The sequence below is a fragment of the Lepisma saccharinum genome, chromosome 29 (assembly GCF_977018435.1).
Source record: "Lepisma saccharinum chromosome 29, izLepSacc3.1, whole genome shotgun sequence".
Lineage (NCBI taxonomy): Eukaryota > Metazoa > Arthropoda > Insecta > Zygentoma > Lepismatidae > Lepisma > Lepisma saccharinum.
This window is the reverse complement of record NC_139257.1, coordinates 40617261-40635681: the sequence shown is the minus strand read 5'-3', so window position 1 is coordinate 40635681 and position 18421 is coordinate 40617261.

Sequence of the window (18421 nt, the reverse complement as noted above, 5' to 3'; positions counted from 1 at the left end):
TTGACGTTCTAGTGTCCAGGTAATTCTGAGGTATATCGTTCGTTCGAATATTTTTTCCAAGACTGAAATTAACATTATGGGTCTGTAAGATGTAGCACAATGTGGTGATTTATTTGCTTTTAAAACTGGGAGAACTATATAATCTTTCCACTCCCTCGGTACTATACCGGTACGGAATATGTTATTGTAAAAAGATACAAGAATATCTAAACCTGCTTTAGGTAGATATTTTATGGCTTGGTATGGTATTCCATCTAGACCTGGTGCAGTGGGTTTAATATTATTTATTATGTTTTTTAATTCCTCTGTAGAAATGGGAGGGAATTCAAGTGAAAAGTTAGAAATATTTTCCTCTATTTTTTTATATGGAAGGTGTACTGATGGTGGAGCCAAAAGCATTAAAAATTGGTCTTGCCAACTATTATCTATAGGTTTTCTACGAGGTGGACATGGTTTACGTAAGGAATTAAATTTATGCCACACATTTCGGGATGATTCCTGCATGTCTATTGAATTGCAATATTTAATCCACGCTTCACGTTTTGCTTGTAGAAATATTTTTTTTCCTTGTGCTATTGATTTTTTCCATAATATTCGATTTTCAAGGGTAGGATATGAAGCAAAATGATTCTCACTCCTTTTTCGGTTGGCTTTTGCTGTCTCGCACTCCGAAGTCCACCAATGCATTTTTGGAAAAATTAGTCGTGAAAAATTTACTCTTTTTCGTGAACTGAGAATGTCTAAAACTTCTGTGATATATTGGAGTAGTGTATAGTATGAAACCGATTGAGAGGAATTTATTTGTTCTTTAAGTATATAAGAATCTATTAAAATTGTATATGATTCCCATGATATATTATTAATTTTCCAGCGATTTATGGGAAATAAGATATGTTGAATTGGTTGTGAGGATATAAAATGTGAATGAATATAAATGGGATAATGATCACTACCATACATTTCTTCCGCTGTGGTCCACTGAAATTTTTGGTAATAATGATTCTGATATTATAGTGAGGTCTATTGATGAGGGATTATTTCCGTTGCGTGGGACGTGGGTGGGCGATCCATCATTTAGAACAATAAATGAGTTGTTTTCTATCCAGTCGGCAATGCTGGACCCAAGTCTGTCTGATGATTGTGAGCCCCAAATGTTATGATGACCATTAAAATCTCCAACAATGATGTATGGGCTAGGGGTATTTTTTGTCAATGCTTCTAAATCTGACGGTTTTATATTCTGAGAATTGTAATTTGATGGGATATAAGTATTGATTATTGTTATTTTTTTCCCCTCTATGAAGATTTGGATAGCACGTGCTTCTACTTTATAATCGCGGAAGAGTTTATGGTGTTTGGATATCTGAATTTCCTGATATGATATTGATTCGTGGACATATATGCTAATACCTCGTTCATTTTCAGAATAGGGTGGGCCTAAACAATTATAATGAACAATTTTGTATGTTTCGTACTGTCTACCCTTAGTTTCCTGTAAGCAAAGAATTAAAGGATGACATTCCGTTATTAATTTCATTAAGTCCAATTTTCGTGTAGAAAAGCTAATAATATTCCATTGAATGAGAAACATCTTCTGTTATGTGTATCCTACTTGTTCTGTTTGAAAGTAAGGTTTTGTAACACATTTAATAGATTTATGGATAGTTCATTGATATGTTGTAAAAGCTGTTTTTGTTGATGTAACTCTTTGAGTTCAACTAGAGTTGACCATAGGAGTGGTATTGTTTTGAGAAGTGAGGTGTAAACTTCGTGAATATTACCGATAGATGAGGGAGGTTGATCAATGATTTTTGTCGACCATTCAGAATGTCGATTGTTCGTAGAATTAGCAGAAGGGAAGATATTTTTCCCTATAGACGAGGAAGGAGTAATATCAGACTCCGTTGAGGAGCTTTCTGCTTTTGATGTTATGTGATCTGGATTATTGGGAACCATATGTCTCGCCTTGTTATGATATTTTCTTTTGTGCTTTGTAGGTTCATTGTTTTTTGTGTGTGCAATATTAGGTATCTCAACTATGTCTGGATGTGGAATTACTTTTGGGTCCACTGTGTCGTGTTCCAAAGAAAATTGTTGTCTTCCTATATTATTGAAAATGGGCTCCACAGTTGTAATGGTTTTTGTGTTAGTAGATGATTGTTCTTGTGAGCTTTTATTTTTTAAGTCAGTGGGTGGTGATCTGGAATATTGTTGAATAGGTGGAAACTCTTTAAAATTAATTGTGGGCTTCAAAATTTCCTCTATGCTAGGTTGTGGAATATAAGTCCCTTCTATCATTTGTTTAGCTTCACGGTATGATAAATTATTTAGAGCCATACGTTCCTGGATTTGACGCTCTTTGTGCCACATTGGGCAATTTTTATCAAGGGCTGAATGGGACCCCTGGCAATTCGAACACTTGGCAGGGAGATTACATGAATCTCCGTGTTTAATAGCTCCACAGGTAGCGCATTTAGACTGTGAACGACATTGGTTGGCCGTGTGAGCGAATCTGAAACAGTTTCTACATTGAATAACTGTTTTCTGTCGGGGTGTTACTTCATATATGCTGCTATTTATGGCTACCTTTTCTGGGAGATGTCTACCTTGGAAAGTCAAACACACTAGTTTAGTATTTCGTAGCTGAAACGATCCATCACTTTTCCAAATCTTTTTCTTCATTCGTTTTGCACTAATGATAGGAATGTATGATTGACTGCCATCCACTACGTCTTCCTCACTGACGTCGAATTCTATACCATATATTAAACCTTCTCGTTACTTAGTTAAACACGAATACCCAATTCCTAGTCTCATCTATACTATGCTTGACATAACACATCTTTCACAGCACAGGGCTTAATCACAAAACCAATAACCACTGATTTCCTAAACATACCAAGAATAGCATAAGGGGAATCGCAGAAGCTTTAAAATTCTCCACAATGAACCCAAATTTTAGTTCAGAAAGTAAAATATAGCCGCACTAAATCGAAATGTACTTATAACAAAAAGTCTGTCCTTGCTCTCCGGTGCGTTATCACAGGTTAGTCAATAACCAACTTTGAGAGTAGAGAAATGCGTCACAACCTTCCATGAAAGTATAGAATTTATACAACAGCTTTATTAAAAAGTTGCAAGTGCTTGAATATACACAACGTAACGCAGTAATACACAAAATGGAATACAAATATACTTTATAATGTGATCCCTTGAATTTATACGATCGTCCTCTGATCATGGACTAATGGCAACCTTGGCAGGGCAGATCCCATTAATTGTCCATCAGTTTAGGGCTGTTAGTTTTCGTCCAAGCGGTTAGATGGCGCTAGCAACTTCCGTCTCCAACAGAAATGTCGTATAGGAACTTCCGTTTCCTCTTAGTGATCTCCGCGTTCGCTATGGCTTATCGGGCTGGGTTATCTTCATATATATAATCCTTGTCTGTACTTCGTACCGTTTGGACATAGCCTAAGTATGTGAAATGGCAAATGTAAACTCTGCACCTTAAATTAAATATTTTAAATATGACACGTTCTTTCAGCAAAAGAATGATATTATTTAACTAAAACACAATAAAACTAATCACATGAAGACTCGTAGCATTCACGTAATGCCTCTCAGGGTATTGGGTAATATCTCTCTTGATTGGGTAATATCAAGTTTCCACTAAGGAAAAAAATATATTTTACTTCTTAGCAAAATAAAAATAGTTATGTGCGAAGTTCCATTGGAATTTCAAAGGAAGAACATCATATTATAATTCAGCTTGATCACTCTTTAAAACTCAGAGCCCAAACTAATTTCTTCTTCTTCTTTTTTTCTGACCCTATAAACTATTAGTCGATTTTAGTCATCTTTCTGAGTTGTTTGCAAAATATATTTAGTTCACTATGCAATGCACTTATTTTTCACAAGAAAAAAAAACATGTATATATACTGTTTGCTAGAGTCGTTTTCACGTTCAGAAGACACAATGGGCTCTTATGGGCAATGCTTTTCTTATGGGAAATACGAGCGCGCTGTTGTCAAATTTCTGGATTTACAAATTTAGCTTAAGTAAAATCGGTACCTACAGTTTTGCAGGAAATTTTGTAGAGAATACGATGGTGAACACAAAAAAGTGGTAACTTGCTTACATAATTTTAGATAAATTAAAAACGCAAATTTTCTGTGAAAACACAATTTTTACATTGTTTTCATTCCTAACGTTGAAACATGCCGTAAAATTGAAGCTTTCATTATGAAAAAAATTGACACTGTTTTTTAATTGTCATAGGTGACGGTGGTACTCAGAATTTATCAATACTTTAAAGCATATTTGCATTAAAAAATATTCAAATAAAGTATGTGGAGATTTTTTATATTCGTGCAGTAGAAAATGTCGTCGCTGGCCATTTTTTGTTCTGTAATTCCAAGTAAAAACTTCCAGCGACAAAGTTGTGGAGAAAATAATGAAATTATTTTTTATAACCACTCAAAGGTTCCCAGAAATATTACTTCCATGCATTTGGAGTTTGTTTTTAACCCGAACCGCGCGCGAAGTAAGGAGACATTGTCTGGCCATCTTGAGCCGACTCACCGCAGCATTCCGGCTATCACCACAAAGTTTTCCAGTTGTTATTTTATTTCCATTCAATAAAAATATGAACTTCATGCAGTTTGTTATAATAGAATTGAAATTACTTACATTTAATAATTGACAATTATTTCCAATGCTGCTGTTGTGAGCAACATTAGTGCTGTCGCAAATACACGTTGTTTTCGTTTACATTACTGTCGACATTAATGCTGAAATGAAGATCACCTTTCAGTTTCCAACGTACACATAAATTCATAGACACCATATTAACTTTTGAAAGGCTTTCCAACACGTGACAAAATATGGGGCTTCAAGATAGAAATATGACATGCCTTGCTTGAGTCATTCGCGTCTTATCAGTTCACGTGGGCCATAACTCATTTGTTTGTTTGGGTTGCAACTTGACTCTAACCCATGTGCCAGGGTCCCCTTACTTGAGTGAGAGATCTGCTTTGGTCTGTTTAGACTTTTTCCCTCTCCCGAAAAAGTGTTTTCAGTTGTGTGAGCTCTCAGTGATTTTTACTTTTTTAAATGATTTCTGAAGTGTCATATTCGTGCATTACACTCGCGTGTGTAGTGATCGCAATGGATCATAGTAAAAAGGGTAACTGTAACGTTCACAGTATAATATTAATATTAATAATTACATATAATTATCATTATATATACAAAATATGTAACACCTTCATTGTGAAGGAAGGTCATCATTTCCCGGCGACATGAGCTGGCGCTGTATTGGCAACACTGTGCGGTTTCTCCATAAGCGCCGTTGTCTCTTCTGAACGTGAAAACGACTCTAGATCGTCAAATTACATATTCTTGCATATCCATAATGAAGCCATATAGTGGGAGAAATGGGATCCGTGAGCAGGGCAATTAGAGATGTAGGGAATGGAACTCCATGGCGACGCAAACCATTATATAATTTATCTCGTTCTCTGTCGAAATTATAACATTGTAAAAAAAGATGTGTGGCATCTTGATTAACTTCTCCACATGTGCAGGCTTGTTTTGTTGTAATATGTAATCATGCTAAATGATCATTAGTGCGAACATGACCTGTACGTAGACGTATTATAAAAATAATAACTGATCTTGGAACATTATATGAGTAGTACCAAGGTTTATTTTGTGAATGTTCTGGAAACCATTTATATGTATTGCCCGCGGATTGAAATTCTTCCATCCACCACTGTTTCCATTTATCTTGAAGTTTATATTTAACTCTTTGGGGAAGATCCGTGTATGGAAGTCTCGCAAGTGAGGTAGATTCCGATGATCGGGCAGCTTTGGTATATACGTCCACACGTTCATTTCCCGTATTTACTTGGTGAGCCTTTACGTAACTAAACTAAACGTTGAAGCCCGAACTAAAAGTAAAGACAAAACACAATCGTAATTCCCATGGCAACAGCTTATACAAGATATGTAGTACATAAAGGTCAGTCACTATCCTGACATTATCAGTGATAGGTTTAAATATCACATACCACAAGAATCACAAAATGAATAATAGAGATTAAGATTGATAACAATAAACATTTGTAGAATAAGAAATGAAATTAACAACAATAAATATTGGTCCAAGGGGGAAAGGACTTGTCAAATATATATAGCGTCTAATTGAATTGAATTAGAATTTTTTGTTACATTGGAATTGCACAGACCATTTATATTGTTAATATATTTGTGTTTGTGTGTGGGGTTGTGAGAGGTGGAAATATGTAAGTTTGAAATAGAAAAGAAAAGATCTGCTTGTACCCTTGAATTTTTGGAAAGTTCGGCTTGATAACCGGGAATTATACTTGAATTTAGAAAGGCCGCCTTGTAAAAGCATATTCGACAATGCACAGTTGGTGGAACAATTGGTGAATGATACATTTTTTTACGCGGAAGTGGCTGGCAACAGTGTTTAGTACCCAAAACTCGACGAATGTGTCATTTCTCTTGAACTTGTAATGCGAGTGGTCGTACGTGACTTGGAATCCGATTATATACGACTTCAACCCAGATGATTTCATAAGAGCTTTGTTTTCTTATTTTCTTGAAGCGAGTAAAGGAAAGGTCACGCGGGCAGTGAGGTTACAGTCAGGTGTGATTGCATTCAGAAACACGTGGAGGAAGAGAGGGAGCAGGTTGTGACGTAGGAGGACGTGAGTTCTGTCATGTACTAGGTAGAAAGCGCTCTAATATTCGTAACGCGGGAACGAAACTGTCTTTTTTTCTGTACCAAGTTACTCTGACCAAGGGGAATCCGAAAGAAGCTAATGGGGATGCATGAACGAAAAAACAAAATTTTAGATGAAAATTGGGGAAGTTTAGGTTTGCTAAACGTTCCGGATTTTTCGGGACAGTCCCGGAATGGTATCATTTTCCCCGGTGTCCCGAAAAGTTTTTTTTCGGGGCGCACTAATGTCCTGGAATATGGTGGAAAAGCAGAAAGCATGAATTTTGTTATTTATAAATTACATTTCTATACATGAGTCACTTATGTAAGGTACAAATAATGTTTTTTTTTCTGAAAAAAAATAATAAGTTTTGAATTTTTGTGACTTTTGTGTAAAGACGTGTTGTTTTTTTAAATTTAGGCTGCACAGCGGTGTTTTAATTTTTCTTCGCGTCCTTGAAAACTGTTTCTGAAGTACCTTACTCATTGGCACTCTACGCCAGTTTCAGTGTTTTGAGCAACATAAATTATGCTGTACAAACACCCCCACTCCCCAACAGGCTTCCGGAAAATAATATTTTATTGACTTCCTTTAATAATTAAACATTTTTTTGTCATTTAGCGTCGCTTTTCTGCCACTGTAGGCTAATCGCGACGATGAGGCTAATCGGGACTGGACCTACAGTTTAAAGTGGATCCGAACCACTATGTGCCTCCACCGGGTATCGAACTCGGGACCCCTTGATTACAAGGCAACGATGCTACCACTGCGCCATCGGGGAGCCCCAAAAATTGATGAAGACACACTCACAAAAACACCCAAACCCAGACCCTAATTTCAACCTGAGAACCCTAGCTTCAGTGGCGGCGATTGGAGGAGGGGGCGTGGGCACTTTTTGCCAATTTTTCCCCTTCAATATGCTAAATTTTATCTACCAAGGAAACTAAATAAATAGAATAACATTCCCCCTTCCTCAAAACACTCACACAACATATATCCCCCTCATATCTGACACCATAGGCGCCGACTCCATGGGACTTGGGGGGCTCGAGCCCCACCTCCAATGTTAATGATGTTGGGGCAGAGTCCGTCAAATAATTTTGCTTATGAGGATCTAATGTATTATTTTGCTTCTCTTGTAAAGTTTACTCTGTATTGTGCCACATGAACTTAACTTTAAATTCACATTTGAAATGTTCTAGACCATCAACTTTGGGGGGCGCTATGAACGGAGACTGCAAAACACATGACTTATTACTATATACTAAGTATATAATTATGAGTATTGTTAACATTTTTACTAAAAAGAGTTTCTAAATAACGAGGTAAAAAGGTAAAAAAAAAAGGTAAAGGTAAAGTGCTCCCCTGTGCTTAGCACCACGCCATGAAGGCGTATAGGGGGTGTGGGGGTAACGCCCCACACTTTCTTGATCCGGTCGTGAGTGCGGTGATGTGATCAGCATCACGCCCCTGACCGCCTTTACCCCCCCCCCCAAAGGGTTTCCCCCAGGTACCCATGTCATTCGACGCTGGTGGGCGCCGGGGCCGCTTCCAACGTTAGAGAAGTTCCTGGATTTGAACTTGCCGGGGATCGAACCCGGGACCTTTAGCATGGTAGTCAGACGCGTTACCGACTGATATGACAATTATACCAATATGTTGTTTAGTGAACAATTTGAGGTCGTAAACACAACTTTCAGGCAATATTGATATGTACGATATTTAGTTATCCTCGAAATCTCTTCCTCTAGTCCAAAGAATAAGGGGAAAATAATTCTAAAGTCTTTGAGTTTATTTAACACTAGCTTGCAGTAAAGTACGCAAGGAAAGCTTATGAAAAGTCTGTATTGCGAAAGCGGGAACGGCTATGATCAAAGGCATTATTGCTAAAGCACGGCGTGCTATGTGTTTATTTATTATTGCAAAATTAAATTTAAAAAGTAAAATATTGTAGCAAGAACAAAAAAGTAAAACTATTTTCATGCGATTTGTGTTAGCATTTATGTAAATAATGAAATAAAACTGTTAAATATTCGTTATTTTTATGGGTACGTCAACACTAAGATTCTTTGCACCTGTCACATGTCCTTTCTTTACAAGTCTGTTGCGGACATTAAAACACACCCATGCCCTCGCCGGGACTCGAACCAGAGACCTCCGGATGAAAGCGAGTTGAGACGACCACCCAACACGCTCGGCTACCGAGGCCTGCATAAAACTGTTAGGTTGGCCTCTTAATGTAAATACATACTTTTCAATAAAAATGTTAATTGTTATCTAAAAAAACAAATGAGCAGACACAAAAGACATAAAAATACTTTGAAACATTTTCTAAAAGTTTTTCATGTTACATTTCATTTGCATGAGGAATATAATAGCTGCTTAAAAACTGCTATACGAAGACGTAATTTTTATTTTAAAAAGGGGAGGGAGTGAGTCATTCATTAATTTATTTCAGTGATCAGAGCCCCCCCAATAATTTTGACAAGTCGGTGCCCCTGTCTGACACTACTATCATACTTCATACTTAAGGCAAGGAGGGACAATTTCCCCTAGGTCTTTCTCGCTGGGGCAGCTGCTGATCACTGTTGTCAGCTTCGTTCTTTTGGAGCCAGATCTGGCTCTTTCGTGCACTCGTTTGACTGTAAACTGTGGCACCCGCCCTCTGCCCCACTATGATGCCACCACTTGCTCCGGCCCATAAATACCAACTTTTGCCATGAGTGTACATTTTGCACGTGACGTGATATTGTTATATAGGCTGCGTCACCCACCTCTTCATTCCTCCCCATGTATTTTTGTATATAGCGCTGTGGCTAAGATGAAAATGACAATTTTGTTATCCGGGAACCCTTTATTTTCGATTTTATATTAACATCATTGGATTATTGAGATGGGTGATGCCGCGAAATCTAGGCGGTGAAAATTAAGAATAAATTGCCATCACTTTAAAGCTAACGGTAATAGCAGCACCCCCATCCCTCTGACAACTAAAATTACCCTAGTAGGCACTTTATGCAGCCTTCGTTAATCTAGCTCCTTGAAAGTCCTCTTTAGCTATATTAATGGTGAAATTAGCTCTATTATGCACATCAGGTTTGGCAACACTGCCAGGATGGCCGTAGGAGGCAAGGAGAAATGCACTAGGCTTATGGGACCATTATTGTATTCGTTCTCTCGGGAATATCAAACATCCGATGACGTAGAAACGTACATGGACGGAAAAAGGACACGTTGAAGTATGTCATGGTAGTAGGAAAAGTCGAAACTCCCATTTGATGAGCCGTAACTTGAAGTTGAAGTTGATGTCCCATAAGGAATACATGGGATTCGGTAAATACTAATTCATCATATTTTTCAAAAATCGTATAAGGCTTAATAATCAACTTAGGAAACCGCTTCCACTTGCCACATGGGGAGAAATTCATACTCTTCATTTCTGGTGGAGATCTTTTTAGTAGCATTGCTCATTCCGACGATATTGGAATAAATGCATGTCTGGTGCGTAATTGTCCCTCTTCGCCTTCCCTCCCACTTGATTGACTTCTTCTTCCTGCCTTCATTACCTTCAATAATCAAATAATTTTCACTCGCCCTTCACTTACTCACACATAAACTCACCAAACAACAATACAACATGAGAACACGTCCACGCAACGTCACATCCACCCACTCAACTCCTAAAACTATCTCAGTCAAATAGACGCACTGAAACACACACTACGTACCTAAGGAAACCACCACAAAATAAGTATCAAATTGACAAACTTTGTAAACCGGGTTTGTTCTGGTTTACCGAACAACCCCGGTACCAGATCCTGCGGATTACATTGTAACTTGCAGGAATGTTTTTATATGTATTCTTTGAACCAAATAGAGGAAATGAAATGGTGGGAACCGATATTCCTTGGAAAAGACGTTCTGGTCTTTTTAGGTACCAGAACATAAGCGCATACAATGAACTATTATTGATTGAAATGTTTGAATATGATTTTTATGTAATACTTTTTAGAACATGATTTTAGTAATTCTGGACAAACAATGAAATCAGGTAAGTCAGATTAGTTACTTAATTGAAAACACCAGAGTCCTATAAACTAACAATAAACCGTACACAATTATTTTATGTGTCACGGGGTCAGGAGAGTGCCCGACTTGCCCCTCCCTAGGGCCTGCTCTGTGCTGCGTAGGCAACGGGTTCCTATGCAATTTTTAATGTTTCGTCAATGCTGTGATGAGAAAAGCCATAGTCTACACAATACTTCATGAAACATACACTTATATTGGTACTATTTTATGACTAGACTCCACTTTCAAATTGTTACTGTAGTTCTATAACCGGTTTCGCTTGTGCAGTTTTAGTGAGGGTATCGAATGTCATGGCTTTACTGTTAAAAAGATATCGCCGCCCCTGACGCAAGCTAAACCTTTACTCAGGTGCTAAAAATACGTTTTGTCCAAAAATATTATTCACAGAACCAGTAGCGTAACTAACATTCTCTGTGCCCCCCCCCCCCCCACCGCAACTTTCAGCTGTGCGCCCCTACTTCTTTTTTTTTATTAATTTTTAAAAATACTAAGGTATTAATTCACGCCTACATTTATATTACGTATATACAAATATGAAAATACATTCATGTAATTCGAGTGAATATAAAAACTGGTACGGAACGTTAAGACAACAGACAACCTATTAAAGATTACATACTATAATTATCCTATGAGAATTCACTGTTACTACAAAAATTACGATATTGTTATTACAAGTCCTCTGCGTTTTTTGATGGAAGCAAATTCTTGTTCTAGTTTCGTCAAGTCCAGTTTTCGAGCCCAATTGCTTTCGATGTCTAACAGCGCCAGTCCACTCACTGTCACTCTTGTCATTGCTTCTCAAGTAATTTTTGATTAATTTTAGCTTAGAAATCGACCTCTCAGCTGATGAAGACATCACAGGAAGGGCCAAATACAGCATATAAGCAGTGCATACGTCAGGAATGCTACTAGCCAGAATTTTGTTTTCTATCAAGAGGAATTCTGCAACTTTGCTGATGTTCGACTGTTTAATCTTTTGATTTCAGTTGGTACTACATCCCGAAAACAAACTATTTCTGTGCAAGATACATTTTCTTCATATTTATCCCAGAAATTAGTAGCGGCTTCCACTGTTTGTTTGTTTTTCGTTAGGGCAGTGGATGAAGCTTTCTTTAATTTGTTTCATGCTCTGAAATCTATTGTTTACTTGATTTACTAGAATATCTAAAGCAGGGTAGTAAAGCGCAATTTTCTTGCCTGTCGACTACCCTTCGGCTTCGTAATCATTGGCTAGAACTATTCGTCTAATGAAGGTTTTCTTCTAATCTGATAATTCACTTTCTACTTTTCTAGTGATTAATATTTTCTGTTTGCAGTTGTAAAAATAAAATATGTTTGGTTGAAAATATGTTTTAACATCGAAAGGAAAACTTTTGTTAACTTTCTTAATTTATCATTCTCACTGCGGCCCCGAACCCCGTGCCCCCCCTCGCACGGCGCGGGTGTTATTTACGTCCATGCACATAACACATAAAATTCCTGAAAACGGATTTTTAGCTTAGTAACAATTGTCACCTATTTTAAAATGTCCCTACTCTTCAACCTTACCAGATTCTTACTGTTCAACACTGCCCTGCGTTCCTGTGACGTTTTTCTACCAACTGAATTACCCACAATTCCCTTGCCCTTGTTTGTTTCTAACTTAGTTCGGTACGTACGGTGTGCTACGTGGTGGCATAATGGCATTATCGCTTCGAAACGTTTTATTTGACGCTGTTAACAATGAACGTAGTGTGTATGTACATGGTAGTTTTACACTGTGTCCATTTCCTGATCCATATTCTAAGAGCTTGGGAATAAATAGAAAAGTAAACAGCTAAGATAAAAATTTAATTGTGTTCATCTGGACATGCAATTTTCCAACGACTGCTCTGTATGCCGTGAGTACATTTTCATTTTTTGCTATAAACTGCAGTCTGCACTGTCTATATTAAGCTTGTATTGTAGTATGTGTTCCACACAGTATGTTTTCTAAATACTTGTTTGGGGGGGAGGGAGGGGAGGCTAAGTTACAAGACATTTATGGTGACGTAACCCGTTTCTCGTATTCTTGTCAGAACATGCCTTTAGTTTCGTTATCACTGTCTTACTTGAACATGTACTGTACCGATGTAAGAACAACCTGTTGAATGCGAGAAAAAGAATGCATTTATATCATGAAATGACGTATGCCTTCGAATTTGTGTTGTGTAGCGCTGAATTTATAATTTATAATCCGGATCCGGATCCGAGAGTTTCGTATCTATATCCCATTATAATATTACCACACCTTGAAAGGTATTATGATCTTCAATTACAAAGAAATTTTTCGTTAGTCCTACAAGAATTTTTTTCAAGTGTTGTTCCTAAAATACTTTGCTACGCATCGGCTAACACACTCGTGCACAAATGTCCGAGGTGATTTTGTAAATGCCATTGAAATGAATATGTATTCATTCGAATGTATTGGAAATGAAAACACACATAAATGTGAGACATTCCATTCCAAGATGAAACCTTTAACACATATAACAAGATAGAAATGTTATACAAAAATTATACAATTGTTCTACAGTTACAGTTTTACAAATTAAAATAAAATATTATAATATATGCAGTGTTAAATAATTACAAAGTGTAAGACTAACAAGGGAGGTTATCTAAGTGTCCCCCTCCGATTTCATTGAAACTTGGCAGTATAGTGGGGCCCAAAGGAAGAATTAGGTGTTTTATTGTTTCAGCTAAAAAACGGTTTTAGGGAGCAAAACCCCCTCAAATGTCAAGATGAGGACAAATTGAAGTGGGGATCTGGCCCCTGTGTCCTTCCGATTTCCATGAAACTTGGCAGGTGTATAGTGGGGCCCAATGGAAGAAATACGTGTTTTTTTTGTTTCAGATAAAAAACGGTTTTAGGGGGCAAAACCCCCTCAAATGTCAAGATGAGGACAAATTGAAGTGGGGATCTGGCCCCTGTGTCCTTCCGATTTCCATGAAACTTGGCAGGTGTATAGTGGGGCCCAATGGAAGAAATACGTGTTTTTTTGTTTCAGATAAAAAACGGTTTTAGGGGGCAAAACCCCCTCAAATGTCAAGATGAGGACAAATTGAAGTGAGGATCTGACCCTGTGTCCCCCTCCGATTTCCATGATACTTGGCAGGTGTGTGTATAAACGGGCCCAAATGAAGAAATACGTGTTTTTTTGTTTCAGCTAAAAAACTGTTTTAGGGGGCAAAACCCCCTCAAATGTCAAGATGAGGACAAATTGAAGTGAGGATCGGACCCCTGTGTCCCCCTCCGATTTCCATGATACTTGGTACGTGTGTGTATAAACGGGCCCAAATGAAGAAATACGTGTTTTTTTGGTTTCGGCTAAAAACCTGTTTTAGGGGGCAACCCCCCCTGAAATGTCAATATGAGGACAAATTTAAGTGGGCATTTGATTTATGTGTCCCCCTCAGATTTCCATGAAACTTGGCAGGTGTATAGTGGGGCCCAAAGGAAGAAATACGTGTTTTTTTTGTTTCAGCTAAAAAACGGTTTTACAGGGCGAAACCCACTGAATTGTCAAGATGAGGACAAATTGAAGTGGGGATCTGACCCCTGTGTCCCCCTTAGATTTCCACGAAACGTGGCAGGTGTATAGAGGGGCCCAAATGAAGAAATACGTGTTTTTTTGTTTCAGCTAAAAACTGTTTCAGGGGGCAAAATCCCCTCAAATGTCAAGATGAGGACAAATTGAAGTAAGGATCTGACCCCTGTGTCCCCCTCCGATTTTCATGAAACTTGGCAGGTGTATAGAGGGGCCCAAAGGAAGAAATACATGTTTTTTTGTTTCGGCTAAAATACTGTTTTAGGGGGCAAAACCCACCTCAAATATCAAGATGAGGACAAATTGACGTGGGAATCATCTGACGCCTGTGTCCCCCTCCCATTCCCATGAAATTTGACAGGTGTATAGAGAGGCCCTATGCCCCCTGTTTCTTCCTATGCCATATTTACGTGGTTTCGGGGTCAGATCCCCACTTCAATTTCTCCTCATCTTGACTTTTGATGGGGGCCTCTATACACCTGCCAAGTTTCATGGAAATCGGAGGGGGAGACTTAGACCTCCCTAGTAAGTGTATTAATTAATTACAAATCGCTCACGCGCACACACACACTATATATATATATGTGTGTGTGTGTGTGTGTGTGTGTGTATGTATATTATATATATATGTATATTAGCAGGTAACAATATGTTATAAGCACATTCTTACTTTCCAAAGAAGCGCATGTGGGATTGCAAAACGGATCCGGATCCGAAAATTCCGGATTCGGATCCAAAAGTACCTGATCCGGATCTGAAAGTTCCGGATCCGAAAGTTTTGGATCCGGATCCGAAAATTCTGGATGCGGATCCGAAAGTTCTGGATCCGGATCCGAAAGTTCTGGATCCGGATCCGAAAGGACCGGATCCGGATCAGAAAAATTTTAGGGATCCGGAACCAACCGGATTCGGATTTCGGATCCGCAAGGATCCGGATCTGGCCATCCCTATTATCGACATGAAACATTCAATAACATTTTGAAATGTATTGGAGAATGTATTAGATCGGTGCGAAATACCTTTTGGCTTAGTTCAGAGCAAGATAAAATCTTCCATGTAAGATCTTTGATTTTACCTGCGATTATACCACTAAAAGCATGAATGTAATTTTAATATTTATAAGAATTATCCAATTTTTGTCCACTTCTCGGTTCGTTGAAATGGAGATTTTGTAATTTAATATTTCCCCTCCCCCCCATCGTTAATTCCAAACTGAATTATTCCGTTTCAGACGGCGTGGACAATGAACACAATGGGATAGGTCTAAAACTTACGAAAATTTTCTGCCAACGGAAGGGTTTGAACCTACGACCATCAGATTGACAGTCCTGAACGGTAAACACTACCATATAAGCTTTCGCTCCTGAAAGTAAGTAGAAGGAGCTGACCAATGTGAAATGTAGATGCAACTCTCCTCCTACATGTAATGTGCAAACAATACTTGTTTGTAACAGAGAAAACGAAGGTAGTACGACTTGGCGAAAACATTTAATGGAGAATTGCACATGATGATAACTTTTCATTCGATATTTGCGGATGTATCCTTGCATTGAACTCGAGTGGTAAAAGGGGTAAAATTAGTACGTCCTGTATTGCACAAATATAAATAGTTATTTCATTAATATTTTTCAATGTCTTTGAAGCAGTACACAGTTATCGTTAGAGTATCATAATTCACGATCTTATACATGAAAATATCCCTTTGAACGTGTCAAATCATTTATTTGTTTATAAATTTCATATGCAGAACAATGTAGCCACTATACACTGCTATTACAAATAATGTTACCATGCTCTTGTTTAATAGAAGGGAATTTAAAAAAAAAGAAGAAGAACACCTAGTATGGAGGATCGAACCTGGGACCGCCATCAATGCTTTCAAGAACTCTAACCAATACACTACGCCCTTTGTTACCGTTGGAGCAACAGTTTTTAATTATTCTGTCGCGTCAATATTGTAAACGTTATTCTGCAAAAAGAAGTCCAATACTCTGATATAGCTCTGTACTTCTAGAATTACTCTATACACATGCATTTGAAATTTCACTCTGAATTTATTTCTTCGTTGTTAGTATATCTAAGCTTGTGAATATATTTTATTTGAAATTTTATAACGGTTACATGAACATCTACGAAATAGTTCCTTATAATAACCTCCGGTTGACCAAGTTGCCAATATAAACAAATAGAATACAGATTGTCTTTGAGCTTACATTGTTAAAAAAAAAGCGGATACAAGTATTACTATCCCAATAATTATTCAATAAGGTTTCTTGTTTGTCAGAAATTATCACTTAAACTATTGCATGTTGAGCTAGTGCCCACCTAGCCGCCTCTGATGAAATCTATCATTCTTCAGATTCTCTTTAAAATTCGACTCTGGTCACTTGTAACTTGCTGGGTGCAGACACTGTGCATCGACGGACAGTGTTTTGCGATAAGAAGCGGCCTTGAATAGAGTGAATCACTTTGAACGCGAGCAAGTTCGCTACCAAGCTTGTTTGCCTTTGAAAAACAAGTATTTTTTCACCGTTTCCGAACGCGATTGCTATTGTAGAAGTATATATTCTCTCAAAAGAGGAAGAAAGGAAATTAGACCAATGTTCTCCCGTCGTTTAAAACCAAATATTATCTATTAAACGAAAAGTTCACGATTGTCAATAAACCTATCTGAACATAAGGTGGAATAATTTAATAGAAAGATTCTCCAAAATTTCTCTCCCACTGTCTGCGTCAGGCCAGTACCCAGGAGGGCATGGGGGCCATGCCCCCCCCTCGAACCCTGAAATATTTAAATGTTGATTTTAGAAATGTGTAAAACTTTCAATTTTGTTTTTACATAAATTAATCTGTTTCTTTCGCAAAAGTCTTCAGGCTGCAATATTGGATGGTTTTAGTTTTATAATGCAAGGCTAGCAGACGTCAGATTCACCGATTTAGTCAGGATAGTGCGTTACTTTCAATCCCTGTCCCGACTTTTTCGAACTGCAATCGTGATGCGAGAATGTCTCTTTATTATTGTTTTTTTTCTAAACTCACAATTAGACATGTTCTTTATTGTAATAATAATTCCTAGTACGCAAAATTAAATTTATAAATATATTATTTTCTAAACATAGAATTATCATGACTTTTCAAAGGCGCTCGCACTATTTGAACTATTTTGTAATATCTGTCTCTCTCTATCTCTCTCTCATATATATATATATATATATATATATATATATATATATATATATATATATATATATATGGGTCTGGCCCCTCCCTCAAAGAAATCCTGCGTACGGGCCTGGTCTACGTCAATGACAGAAATGCAAGCAATATTTTTATTTATTTTGAACCTAATTAACGGAATGTGGAAGAATTTAAAAGAAATAAGAAAGAGCAGAACGACTGTTGCTCTACGTTAAAAATTGTTGTTCTTCGAGGAAGACAAATAAGAAGGATTTACTCCAGCACCTTAACACAATGTCCCACGAGACTCTATTGACTAATACTGTCAAATGTGAAGTGATTTTATGAATAAAATTTTCCGCCTGATTACGTCTAACGTTGCGCAGATTTGGTAGTTCGCAAACGGTGTAATTATTTCGTGTTACATTACGGAACAGCAAATACATTTCATAAGACTGTTCTGAACACGAGACTTGCGTCAGTAAACAAGCATTTCGTCCGTTGCAGTATCACAGGAAAAGAATATCGTCATGCAACGTTCAAGCCTCTAGATATTTTCTATTAATAATGTATAAACACAATAATAAGTTAGAAGAAATAACTCGCATTTTACAACTACCAATATTCTCGTTTTTCTTCATCACTTCGAAAATTATTTCTCGAAGATATGGGCTATACTACAAGAAAGCAATTCAAAATCAAAGTAAAAGTTCAACTACATGTATACCCAACGACATTTACAATATTGGAGGGACAGAATACTTAAAAATTGTTGTTTCAATCGAAGGTAAGGGCGTGGTGTAGTGGTTAGAGTTGTCGATTGGTTTGCTAGC